The sequence below is a fragment of the Cyclopterus lumpus genome, chromosome 12 (assembly GCF_009769545.1).
Source record: "Cyclopterus lumpus isolate fCycLum1 chromosome 12, fCycLum1.pri, whole genome shotgun sequence".
Classification (NCBI taxonomy): Eukaryota; Metazoa; Chordata; class Actinopteri; order Perciformes; family Cyclopteridae; genus Cyclopterus; species Cyclopterus lumpus.
Window position 1 is genome coordinate 17,860,905 of NC_046977.1, and position 13,206 is coordinate 17,874,110.

Sequence of the window (13,206 nt, forward strand, 5' to 3'; positions counted from 1 at the left end):
AAACTATGCAATCCTACAACCGTCTTGGGTCACACAATCACATGAATGTAACGGTGCCACCACTCCCACCCATTCATGAAGGACATTGGAGGTATTAGCATTACTCGTGAAAACATATGAAAGTCCATGTATGCCCATGTTAAAATGACAATATGTAATCAAATTTAAATTGTATTTTCTCCCCATATATGACAAGATTAAAATGGAACAAACAGATAAAAAAATAAAAATAAGTGTTTGACAATACACACTTACTGACAAATATTTGTACAATTCAACTCAATATAACTCAAGTTTTATTTTTTTAAATTGTAAATAGAAAGCACAAAAAAGATAAAAACAGACTGATCAGCATCAGAAAGACAAATGAATAAATAAATACCCCGTCCCCTCGGATTTGATTTTGAAGCCGTCTCCCTTCCAGGGAAGCGAGCCTACCTCAGACACCTCGATAGCGAGGAAGCGTACGGGGGGCCGTGTGGCGGTATTTACCTCCGTGGGAGCCGCCGCATGCTGCTCAGGGTGGAGGATGTGCGCCTCGCGGCTCCTCCGCGGCTTTGGAGTCTAACTTCTCCTCTCTGCTGCCTCTTCCCTCCTCTAACTCTGTGACTCTGTTTACGGCTCCAACTTAGCAAAGCGCTCACACATTGTCCCCGCTAATTAAGTTCAATGATTCGGCGGCAACAAGTGGTGTCTGGTTCGGGGGGGGGTGGTTGTAAAGGGAAGAGAGCGAGAATAAAAGACACATTGAAGGATGGAGGAGGAGGTTTTGTTGTTTTTTTTTAGCAAGATGGGAAGAGGTGAAAAAGAGCCTGCGAACCCAACCCCCCCTAAATAGACTCCACCACTACTCCGTTAAAGTGTAGACTTTTTCCCCCAGCTTTCTCGTTAAGTAATTAGGGAGCAGTGTGTTCGAAGCAATGGGTGAGGTAGTGTGCTCGGAGCGGGTGGGGTGGGTGGAATGGATGGATGGATGGTTTTTTTCGGGGGGCTAATCTGAATTCTGATCAGTCGCGTCCGTCCCCTCTGGCTGAAAACAAGAGTTAGCTTGGCACTGCCGGACCAAGTAAAGGCCTTTCTCATGCTAAGCAGGGCCTAAGTAGGCCAATTACAGGGCCGGCCTCGGCCTCAGAGCCATTCTACGGCTTAAAACAAAAGGGCCCTTGTCTTAAATAAAGTCAGTCACACACACACACAGAGACCGAGAGGGAGTCAGACACAAAAGGCGCGCACACACACACACACACACACACACACACACACACACACACACGCACACACAGTCACACAGTCACACATTGATTCAGTCATCCTGTCCCTCTGTCCGTGTGTGTTTCAGTGTGTGTGTGTGTGTGTCATTGGGGGTAAAAGGGGGTTCCCACTAAAACAAAAAAGGGTCTCATTTATTGTGGCGCTTATTCTTTCTTTTCTTTTCTTTGTTTTCTTTTTTTTTCTGCTTCTCGCACTCGAGCATCGATGCCAGGCCGGGCCAGACCGGTCACCCCGGCAACCAGACGAGAGTGGAGGAGAGGCAAATTGCCCGTCTGTCTCTCTCTCACTCTCTCTCCCTTTCTCTCTCTCTCTCTTTCTCTTTCCGTCTCTCTCTACCTGCCCGTCTCGTCGTCTCTCGCCAGTCGCACTTCATTACACACTTATCTGCCCGATACAATTCTGTTATTACAGATACCAAGATTAAAGTCCGATTGTGTATTCTAGTATTAAGTGTTTCACTTGCATAAAGTTGGATGACCAGCTGGTTGGTCAAAGAATGGTAAAAATCGAAGCAGCAGAGGCCCCAGATATCCTGACCTTCATGGGTCAAGCTCCAAAAACACTAAATCCTACATTTCCCAAAATACAATGGATTTTTATATAATGTTTCCCCAGGCTGGTAAATGGGTACAGCTGGTACAGGCTGTCTGTTATAAAGCTATAGTCATGATGTGTAGCTGCTGTCAGACCTAGCAGAACTATTTTTGCAACAAGTACAACAAGCAAGTTAATTAGACCTGGTTCAGAGGACAGCAGCTAAAAGAGCAGCGGTACATGCTGGTCCCGTGTTGCCTACGCTAAGGGAGACAAGAAAGGAAGCATTGAAGCACCTTTCCTTAGCATCTAGAGAATGCGACCAGCTCTTGAGGCCTGGAGGCCACTGAGAAACTTCCAGTCTCATTTCACTCGGCGAGGACAGTGACCCATAACCCTCTGCTCTGCATAGCTCCAAAAAGATAATTATATGTATCTTTATATATATACTGGCTATTTCCATCCATACACTGTTGTGGGTTCGCTCCTCCTCGCTTGCTTGTTTTATTTTCTACATTATCTTGTTTTCTCTCTCTCTCTCTCACACACATGCACACACACACACGCACACACACATATTAACTAAGATAGATTACCAGGGAGCGAGAGAGAGAGAAAAAAAAGGTAAAAAGAAACAGAAAGTGAAAACAAAAACAAAAACAAAAAAACGAAAAACGAAAAAAAAAAGTCTAAAGAAGACAGATGTAGAAGGAGCAACAAAAGAAAAAAAACAGAGAGACAGAGCAGCAAGCAGAAGAGACAGACATTAAAAAGAAAGACATTAAAAAGTTGCAGGACGGATTGATGACTAACGGAGCCCTTTTACACTTGTAAAGTCTTTACGCTAAGCTAGGCTAACCTCATCCTGACTCAAGCTTTCTATTTAAAGGGATAGTTGGGCTCTTTCTAGATGAGGTTGTATGAGGTATAGTCTAGTTTGGAGAGAAAAGCAATGTAGGCTACTACTGTGGACGGGGGAAGCAGCAAAACATGTTGAAGACACCTACAATTAGTTTTTTCCAATGAAGTCTGGGGGCTTTGGCTTTAGAGCATAGCTGGATACAAAAACATCAGTTCTAGGTTGGAAAGGGCTGAACGGGAGAAAGTATTCTAAATACAGCGGACACGTTTTTGGGGAGCCTTCCTTTTACGTGTCTAAAACAAGTTTTTCTCCTGCTGAGTACATCACTTTGGTATCTCGTCACTAAACTGTCCCTTCAGGATATCCACTTATAAACTGACAAAATGGACACTTCTTATCAACAGAACATGATTGGTTTTTTTCTGCCTTTCTGTTTTATACTGCTATTCGTTTATACCTCTCCGATCCAACCCTCTGTCTCTCAATGTGACTTAATACTAAATACTAAATGTCATTAATTTCCACCATCGTGACAATGAGATAAAAGAGAGAGAGAGAGAGAAAGACAGGAATAAGTCATTAATTACCAGGAAGTGCTGGCGAGGCAGCGGCGCACCTGTACGCCAGCTTCGCTCCAGCTGACACACACACGTGTGTACACATTTCTTCACACACACACACACACACACACACACTCCTGAGGGAGCGAGGCCCTGAGGCTGCTACCAGAAACAGATAGAAACCAGCAGAGAGGACCGAATAAAACTGGTCCCACAGAGCCAAAACACATCGACAGTACGCACATCGAGGGCTTCATCTGACATTTACTCTGTTAAACGACTAAAATTGTGGAAACAGGAGTTGTAAAGTTCTCAGAGACCAACGAGAGGATGGAAGACGTTCAGGGTTCATGGGGTAAACCAGAGAAAAGACGGAAATGCTCACATTTATTCTTTCTTGACCTCATTGTGGAAGTTCAGAGATGATACATTTTATGCTGAAAATGACTAATAATAATTGATTAACCATTAATTTAATACAACTTTATTGTTTTCCATGTTGTGTTTTTAGTCTGTTCTGAACTTTTTACGCTGCCATCTTGACTTGAATCTCCATACGTCTATATCTATAGATATTATATATACACTGTATTGTACTGTATCACCACCAGTCCTCTTTGCAGTGTACATGTGACATTGTGGTCACATTCATTACTCTTAATCTTTAAAGGGCACTTAAATTAAAATGTAAATGGAAAGACGGGAAAATGTGACAGTGATCTTGAAACACAACGATATCAGTAAGCGTCTTCAGTGCGTGAAACCGTATTTGTAGCATGCGTTTCTTCATGCCATCTGCTGGATTTGATAGGATAAAAGGGCCTTTTAGAGGGACACTAACTGTCTTTAACAGTTTGAAAGCATCAATGTTTGGTTTTTTTACTCATGTCTGCGGTTGACTGCTTCATGGTGACGGCTGCGAGGGAGTGAGTCCTTATGGCGAATCTAACAGTTCGGAGCATCTACTTCAATACTGACTAGAAAATGCCAAACAAACCAAACATTTTGACAACAAACCCTGAATTAAAGATGGATCAATGACAGGTGCAGTCCCCTTGAGCAAGGCACTGCCACGGTTACACTGTAAAATGTAATTGCTGACCTTACTTAAAAAAAATAGTGAGCTTAACTTATGTCTGCTTACTTTGTTGACCATACTTAAAGAAACTTGGTAAAGAACACTTTCTGGTGAGTAAAGTTATTAAACTTATCATCTTAAGTAACCTTTACTTAAAAAAACGAGTGAGGAGGACCCATTTGCAAAGCTCGGAGAAACTCGGCCGCACTCAGCAGCGCTCGACTTGAATACGCATGCGCAGTCGACCACTGAAGACGTTCTTTGTGAGGCGGAATGAAGAAGCGGGAAGAAAGCGCCATTGTGTCAAGTTATTTTAAGGTAAGTTTAAGCTTGATAATTAAAACGCTACCGTTCATATATTTAGCAAACGTCGTCGTCTCTTCGCCATATTCTTCATATGTTAATTATTGGTTGGATGCTAACTTTTTGTCTTCTATTTCGAAAGCTAACGTTAGCTAGTGTTTAAGCTAGTTAGCCCGTCAAGTCCACCGTGTGTAACCCCTCTAGAAGAGCTTTAGTGTAAATATAACCACAACTTGTTTCAGCAAACTTAGCGTGCTTATTATTATAATAAGTGCAATGATAATTGTCAATCTTTCAGGGCCACTCTTGAATTCGGTAAGCATGTCTTTTTTTTAAATTGTCGTGTACATGGGTTAACGGTGGTGTAGTGGCTAGCACTGTCGCCTCACAGCAAGAGGGCCGTGGGTTCAATTCCCGGTCGGAGCGGTCCTTCTGTGTGGAGTTTGCATGTTCTCCCCGTGGCAGCGTGGGTTCTCCCCGGGCTCTCCGGCTTCCTCCCGCAGTCCAAAGACATGCTGCAGGTTAATTGATCTCTAAATTGCCCATAGGTGTGAATGTGAGAGGGAATGGTTGTATGTCCCTACATGTGCCCTCGATGGACTGGCGGCCTGTCGAGGGTGTCCCCTGCCTTCGCCCTATGTCAGCTGGGATAGGCTCCAGCTCCCCCGCGACCCTAATGAGGATAAGTGGTATTGAAAATGGATGGATGGATGGGTTAACGGTGGAAGGGACCTCGTCGGGAAACGAGTCAAAATTCTAAACCAGTTTATCCGTTTACCAATTTAAAAGTAACGTACTTAACATATAACGTCACGTTAAGCATTTTTTTAATGGCAGACAGGATGTTAGCGGTTATTAATAACCGTGGCTGTGTCACTCGTGTGCACTGAACGCACCGCATTACGGGAGTCGCACAACGTTACTGTCATTGAATGAAGATGAAATGTAATGTTAGGTTAAGTTGAACGAGGAGTAATTCAACAACAACCGTATGACGGCGGACCTCTCGGCCACAGCGAGTCGCACCGTGTCCCAACAGCAAGAGGTACTCTACATTTTGTATTGTGTAGGTAATGTGACTAAATCTTAAATTATCATACTCTTTCCTTTAGATTCTGGCTGAATTCTGTCGCTTATCAAGCAAAAATCTACAAGCAGAGTTCTTCAAAGAACTCGACAAATGCACTCCTCCTCCAAGTCCAAGGAGGGAAGTGTCAGCCAGAAACTTAATGAATATCTGCACAAGTTTCTCAAGCAAAGTAATTTTTCTTTATGTGGTTACTAAAGTAGTGCCATTGCATGCAGAGCTGTCAATTGATTGTCCTTTAACACTTAGGAAGTGTGTGTGTGTTTGAGATATTTGTTTGAGTACAGATGTGACTGGGAAGCGAACAGCAGTCCTCCGTGGCCTTCCTGTCATCCTTGGAGATGAGAACGCACACTTCTTCAAGACAGGCTTTGTAAGTAGACTTTACTCAACATTATTTAACTGCCCAGTCTATCTCTCTTGATTCACTGATCACTTATCCCTGATTGGGGCCCTTTTTGGTGGTATCTCATGTCTTTCCAGTCGGGTCCAGTTGCAGCTCTCAAGTCGCCCCATTCAAAACCCAAATGCCTTCAAGAATAAAATAAAAAACTCATATCACACTCAAACGGGTATCTGTACACCTTCACATGTCTGCATGATAGTAGAGGGGTTCTACTAATATCTCCTGTTACAAAACAAACAAAAAAAACAGGATTTTCCTTTGTAACATCATCACCATTTCTTTGTTGCCTATGCTTTTGGACAACATGCTCGCTCTACTGCAACAGGAGGTTCAGGAGTAGAGTGCCAATATGATGCAGGTGTGACAGCTGAAAACAGTAGGCCGCAAACCTGATCAGCCTCCTGTATTTGAGTTTTGGATGGCGTGAAGCTGCGACTTGACCTTTTACGGAAACACACCAGATGCCACCAAAGGATCCTGATCAGGGCTAACGAGCTGTCATTTTTATTTCAATTAGTGTTTGATGCCACTGCATCAACCTGTTGTTCTCAGGCTCTTCTACATTATGTTGTATTTACATTTGTGCTATTATTGTTGTTCCATTCAAATATCATCCTTGTATGTAAATATCCCAGTCCTTGTGAGAATCCATATTCTTTATTAGCTTTTGCAACCATTCAGTGAATCATATGATGAATGAATGAATGAATCAAAGCACTCACTCTGGAGGAGCATCTTCTTTTACTTGATTATCTAATATCTGAATTTAGCTTCGTCTTAGTGTCTGTGTCTCTTCAATGCTTCGATTGGTTGATTTTGTGGAGCCCTGTTTTGCTGTGAGGCACAAATATAACCATTGTGTGTTCTACCATAGAAATGCAAAGTGACATTTGATATGTAATTGTGTTTTTTATGCTGATATTGTTGTTAGGACTCCGGTGACCTTCTGGACATGTGTCCCACACCTCCATGGGGATCCTGACAGTGAATGCTGAAGACACTGTGGCCTCTCCTCACTCGCTGCACCTGGAGTACAGCTACTGCCATCGTTTTGGACGGAACAGTAGTGATGGGTGACCATGACAATCTTCCACATGCCATGTGCCTACTCTTCAGACTTATTACAATATGGATTGTGGAGGTCCGTTCATACATTCTGTCATATTCATTGAATGTTTTGTAACTCTAACGCTGTTCATCTGTACACATGACATCTATTGCTTCTGTCCATCCGGGGAGAGGGATCCTCCTCTGTTGCTCTCCTGAAGGTTTCTTCCCTTTTTTTCCCTGTGAAATGTTTTTTTCTATTTCTTGGAAGTTTTTCCTGATCCGATGTGAGGTCAAAGGTCAGGGATGTCGTAGTGTACAGATTGTAAAGCCCTCTGAGGCACTCAAACATCTACTGATGCAGTAAGGGACTGTCTTCACGATGTGCATGGTATGTGACATGCCGGGTTTTCTGTAGTGGAATTTTGCAAATGCCAAAACTGTGTTTATCATAGTCTGTGTTACAAAACTTAATCTGGCAACACGTCAAGCATTTTAAGCACGTTGTTTCAGTTTAAGAAAATGTGTGAGGACAAAAACTCAAAAATACATTTGTTTTTCTTATAAATAAACGTTGTCTTCCATTATAACTGTTCTCTATCTTTGTTTCAACAGCTTATAGTAGTTGTAATTCAGCTTACTTGAGAATAATAGTTTAGCTTACTTGAAAATAATAGTAGTTGTAGTTCAGCTTACTTGAGAATTTTAAGGCAATCGGTTTCCTGATTATTTCCTAGTAATGTGGACACTTAGACTAGTAAAGATAACTCTTTCTTATTAGTACTGCTTACTTAATATAACTTGGATCTTTAAGTTATCTGAATTGACTATTTATTGTCAACATAATTAAAGATTTTAAGTTAACTTCACTCATATCTTTAAGTTGTCTGAATTTACATTTTATAGTTAACCTAATTAATAATTTTTAGTTAACTATACTAATGTTTACTGCAATTACATGAGTTGCCTAAACTCAGTTTTTGTCAGTTTTAAGAACTTTAAATTATTGAGCTATTTTACTTAGAAATGTTGAGGCAATCGGTTTCCTGACGTTTTTCCAAGTAAAGTCAACTTATTACATTTTACAGTGTAGAGGTTCAGTTCCCTCTGCAGTGAAAATTGCGCGTGAAAAAAGGAAACATGGCGACTCCGGTTCGGTTTAGCCGGGCGCCGCAATGTTTGTCAAGATGGTTTCCAAGGCGCCAGCGAATGCTTCAAGAAGCCAACCGCAAGGACTACAGTATGCAGTGGAAGGATACTTTCACCGTCAGCAGAGCTTTGCCTCGCTGCTCCGCCTAGGACGCGTTGCTTGGCCCGCTGGAGGGGAAAGGCGGCACGGGAGAACCAGAACCAGGTATGAATGTGGGCCGGCTATCAGAGCCTGCTCCGGTAAAATTAGACGTTTTCTAAAGGGACTCTGGTGCCAGGAAACAATACCACTTTTGTCCACAGGGAACACCAGCACCAATACAAAGTCCCTCCTAGTAACTAAAACTACATACATTGCAATGTGTCCGTGAAGGTTGTGACATCATTGTCATGTCACTTCCTTAGCAACGTTACCGTTGAAAAGAAGTATATCTGAGGAAAAGTTGATAGACTTCCTGCCAAGTTCCGAGCTTGCTGAACTGTTATTGGAGCACAGAGCGAAAAGGGGCGGGATTTAGGAAGGGTCAATTCACTTTATGTTGTAAACGAAGGATGTTCAAATGACTGATGACATCCAAGATAAGGACTGAGCTCATTTTGAAAAGACTGAGCTAGCCAATTAGGTCACAGATCCGCCCCAACAACACTAATACTCAGAGACAACAGCCAATAACATCAGCGCATTGGAATCTCTAAAACACCAGCTGCTGTGTATTTGTGTGTGTGTGTGTGTGTGTGTGTGTGTGTCTGCCTGCAGAAGCATTTGAAGCAGCGAGGGATCGACTTGCCAATGACAACTTCCTCCGTCTTCTAACTGCTCCACACACACACACACACACACACACACACACACACACAATAACACACACTTCACTCAAACACACACACACACGCGAAGCAGTTCAAAACATTTCTCCTTAATTAGCGTTCAACACTTGGCTTGACAAATAAATAGCGATCATTTAAGAACACTAAGAGAGGAATCAGACAGCACATTACACCTCACAATATCTGGCAGCTTCCTGCACGAAAGAGGAGAAGATGGGGGGGGGGGGGGGGAGGGGGAGACACAGTAGATCATAGGGAAATACAGAAAGGTAGGAAGGATGGAAAGGAGACAAGTGAGCGGGGTGCGAAGGGGGAATAAAGGAGGGGAAAGCGGGAAGGAGGAGAGGGAGGAATGGAGGAAAGAGACAGTAGGTGGTAAAAGAGGACAAAAGGAAAAGGAGGAAGTAAAAAAGAAGTTATGGAAGCAGGGTGGTTAATAAGGAAATAGGAGTAGGAGGGAGCAAAAGAAGGAAAGACGACAGAGACAGAAAGATAAAGAAAGAGCAGGAGGGAGGAATAGGGTGAGGAAATGAGTTATTAAAGAAGGGAAGGGATTGTTGAAGGGAAGAAGAAAGGAAGAAAGGATGAAAGTTGAGGAGAAGAAACAATGAACATAGGGAGGGAAGGAGGTCAGAAGAGAGGGATGAGAGAATGAAAGTGGATGGAGGATGAGGAAGAAGGGAACGAGGGGGAAAACAAAGGAAGGGGAGAATGAAGGAGTGAGAGAGAGACACATGAAAAGGGAAAATCAGGAAGGAAAGAGGGAAGGAGACAGATGCTAGGGAGGCCAGAAAAAAGAGATAGTAGAAAGGATGGAAGTAAAAAGGAGGAGTCAAGTTTGAGAAAAATCATGAGAGAGAGAATAGGGGAAGAAGGGAACAAGAGGTTATAGCTAAGGCATTGTGAGGAAAGTAGAGAGGAAGAAGGGAAGGCGGGTGGGGTAATCAGGAAAGAATAGGGAGGAGACAGGAAGTGAATGAATGATAGATGGAGAGACAGATTTATATTTGGAGATGAAAAGCGAGATGAAAAGAGAATGAGAAAAAGGCTTCCCCGCGGTGCCATCTTGAACTGATAGCTCCCATCATGCCTCATGTCCCAGCTGCCTTCACTTTGGAGTTTATGGAGACATTTTAGTCCTTATAACCAGGAACAAACACAAATGGAGGGCAGAAATAAAGCTCTACAGGATGGACGTTCTTATTTCTGAGCAGCGCTGTTGGACATTTGGAGTGTTTAGCAGCTTAAGAGTCAGTCATTTCCCTCAGGTGGTGGAGACCAAAAACAGAGCTAAGAGAGCGATACAGAATGACTATGCATGCTTGTAACTGCAGGGTGCTTAAAGAGTGCATTTAACTAATGATGGTGCTGGAGACCCAGCTGTCAGACCCCTCTGCAGTAAAATGAGAGGTTTTCTATAGGGACTTACTTCGGTTTTCGTCCACAGGGGTTGCCAAAACTCAACAGAAAATGTTCTTTGCGGTATCTATAAATAAGCTAACCATTGCCATATTAACTTGAAAGGTGTTAATATCGCGTTTATGACTTTGAATTCCTGCAAAACAAAAGCAGAAATTGCAGTGACAGTCAGAAAGTGACCTGGCGGCGACCTTCAGTTCTGAAAAGTGAAGCCGATGCGGAAGTGCCTTGAACTTGCATTCTCTCTACTAGACATCAGGGGCCGACTCTTCTGGTTGGAAAAAGAAGTCTGATTGTACGGAAGTCTGTGAGAAAAACGACTCTACGTCTCACTTGATTTATGATTTAATACCTCAGTAAACATTGCAAACAGTTTATAAACAGAGTTTATGGTCCCGGTTGTTGGTGCTCAACGCGTCAAACAACTGCATTTTAACTCAACAGCAATGTCTTTTTTTCAGAAATCATGACCCAGTTACTCAGGATATTCCACAGACCTTGTTGTGAGCAAGTAGGCAATATGGCTGAAAGAAAACATGTGTAATATATGTATAATATGCTTTATTTTATTATTAAAATATTAGGCTGAACTGTCCCTTTAAGGCCATGCATTCATTTCCAAAAATGTCCAAGGCCTAGGTTGCATGTATTTCTTATTTAAAAGAGGTTCAAGGCCTGTGGGATTCAGGAAGTTGTTGCTTCATCTGTCACAGATAAGAAGTCCTGCAGAACTGAGCTCTGATGAAGGAAGCACACATGAGAAATATCAGCTCGCTTTCCCCACATCTCATGGATAGAGACCGGTTTACTTATACGTATAAGTGTGTGTGTGTGTGTGTGTGTGTGTGTGTGTCAGTTCTGTGGTGTAGGCCTGACAGCTTAGTCCTATTCTGTGTCTGTTACCAGCTGTTGTACTTCATTCGCAGTTTCTCTGTGTGTGTGTGTGTGTGTGTGTGTGTGTGTGTGTGTGTGTGCGTGCGTGCGTTTGATGTTAGACACATCAGAGAAGGGAGTGGGTTAACTTCACCGACAGAAATAAAGAGTAGCTCCCTGGTTTGCAGCCACGATGCCCGAGCCTGACAAGAACTTGTTAAACAAACACTCAGTCGACTGCACAAATAGATCAAATACCTTTACAATACGGATGCAGGGTCTTTCTTTCAGGATCTGAAAACATACATCATTACTGCCACACCGTGTTTTAAACGTGGAAACAGATCAGATCCTTAGGTCATAATGTGAAAATAATCCATTATGAGTAAGTCCTGCCTCCAAAACTTGATATAAATCTCTATGGACTAACTTAAAAACCACACCTGGACAGAGGGTCAGAATTTGCAACAACAACAACAACAAAAAAGAAAAAGTCTGCTAGCTAATGGGGGAAGTATAGTCACTCCCGTTGACGCGACATAAAGCCTGCAATAGCCAATGAGGGCGAACTGACGAGGCAGCGTCACTAACCGGACGTTGCATGATTGTACCTTTATAACGTCAGCTAACGTTCTAGAATGCTACTAATGTGCTATGTGTTAGCGGACGCTAACTGGGACTACAATTGTAAAAGTTGTGGATAACAGGACCGCCGCTTTCTTCTCCAAATTGACACCGAAATGTCCTCGGTTTAGCTTGAGAAACGCTGTGGTCGTTGGAAGTCAGAGGACACGTTAGCATTAGTTTTTTCCGCAGCCACGCTAACTTTATTCCCTTCTTTTTCTCAAGTCACGTTTGATCTCAAAAGTTTCTGTGAGTCCCTGGAATTGCCACTTTTGTTCAAAGATTCAGTGTGTGGTTGTGCGTTCTTAAAGATCGGTTAAATCTGTCGTCACCTCTGGGGTCGCCCGCGATTACACGGTCAATTAAGATTTCCTCTGAAATCCTCTGGTTTACACCAGGCATAACATTTGTAGGTAAGTTATGTATTGAGCCACTAGAAAGTGAAACAAATGCTACTGTGCAAATAATTTAAAAAAAAACTAATCTAAATTATGCCAGCTCATCCTGTGTAAACAGATGCCTCTACCAAACATCATGCTTATCCTTTAGCATGGAAAGACACAACCACCTCAGGGTGCAGGCTTGTACCACGCAACTTTAAACAACCTTTTGGACTGCGTCACTTGCTCTGACTGAACGCATTAACGCAGATATTCATTTATTGTTGCCGGGATTTGCAAAAAACATACGTCAACATTATTACCCGGCAACTCACACAGAGAATAATTGGATCTTGGAGTTCATCCGCCGAATACATACATTACATATTTATGTCACAATGCTGGAAGTTGATCTTTACTTCTCACGCAAAGGACTGAGACGTGCGCAGCCATGGTCGTAAATAATAAGCCCAAACTCAATGTTTTTTATGATATGCGTTAAATTATTACATTAGACTTCGTTTTTGCTTTCAATTATGGTCCTGTGCATATAATGGATAGCAAGCACAATCTGTCAGCTGATGTTTCAACGCGCATGCGGTACCGGCAGTGTGGTGTGTTTGTGATCGATAGTCAAATAAAATCTTATATATAAAATAGTGTCGATCTGTTCGGCCGGCAAATGAGACTGAACTATGGCTGAGAGTCTCTTGAGAGCGACGAGCAGCTGGATTATTGTGTGTGTGTGTGTGTGTGTGTGTGTGTGTGTGTGTGTGTGTGTGTG

At 42.6% G+C, this 13,206-nt stretch overlaps 1 protein-coding gene across 8 annotated transcripts in view; it reads right to left on the reverse strand.

Annotated features, from left to right (window-relative positions):
* LOC117740040 (transcription factor 4-like) overlaps window positions 1–13,206 on the reverse strand; it is a 203,984-nt gene that overhangs the window by 87,852 nt on the left and 102,926 nt on the right. The gene's annotated exons all lie outside the window — the stretch shown is intronic.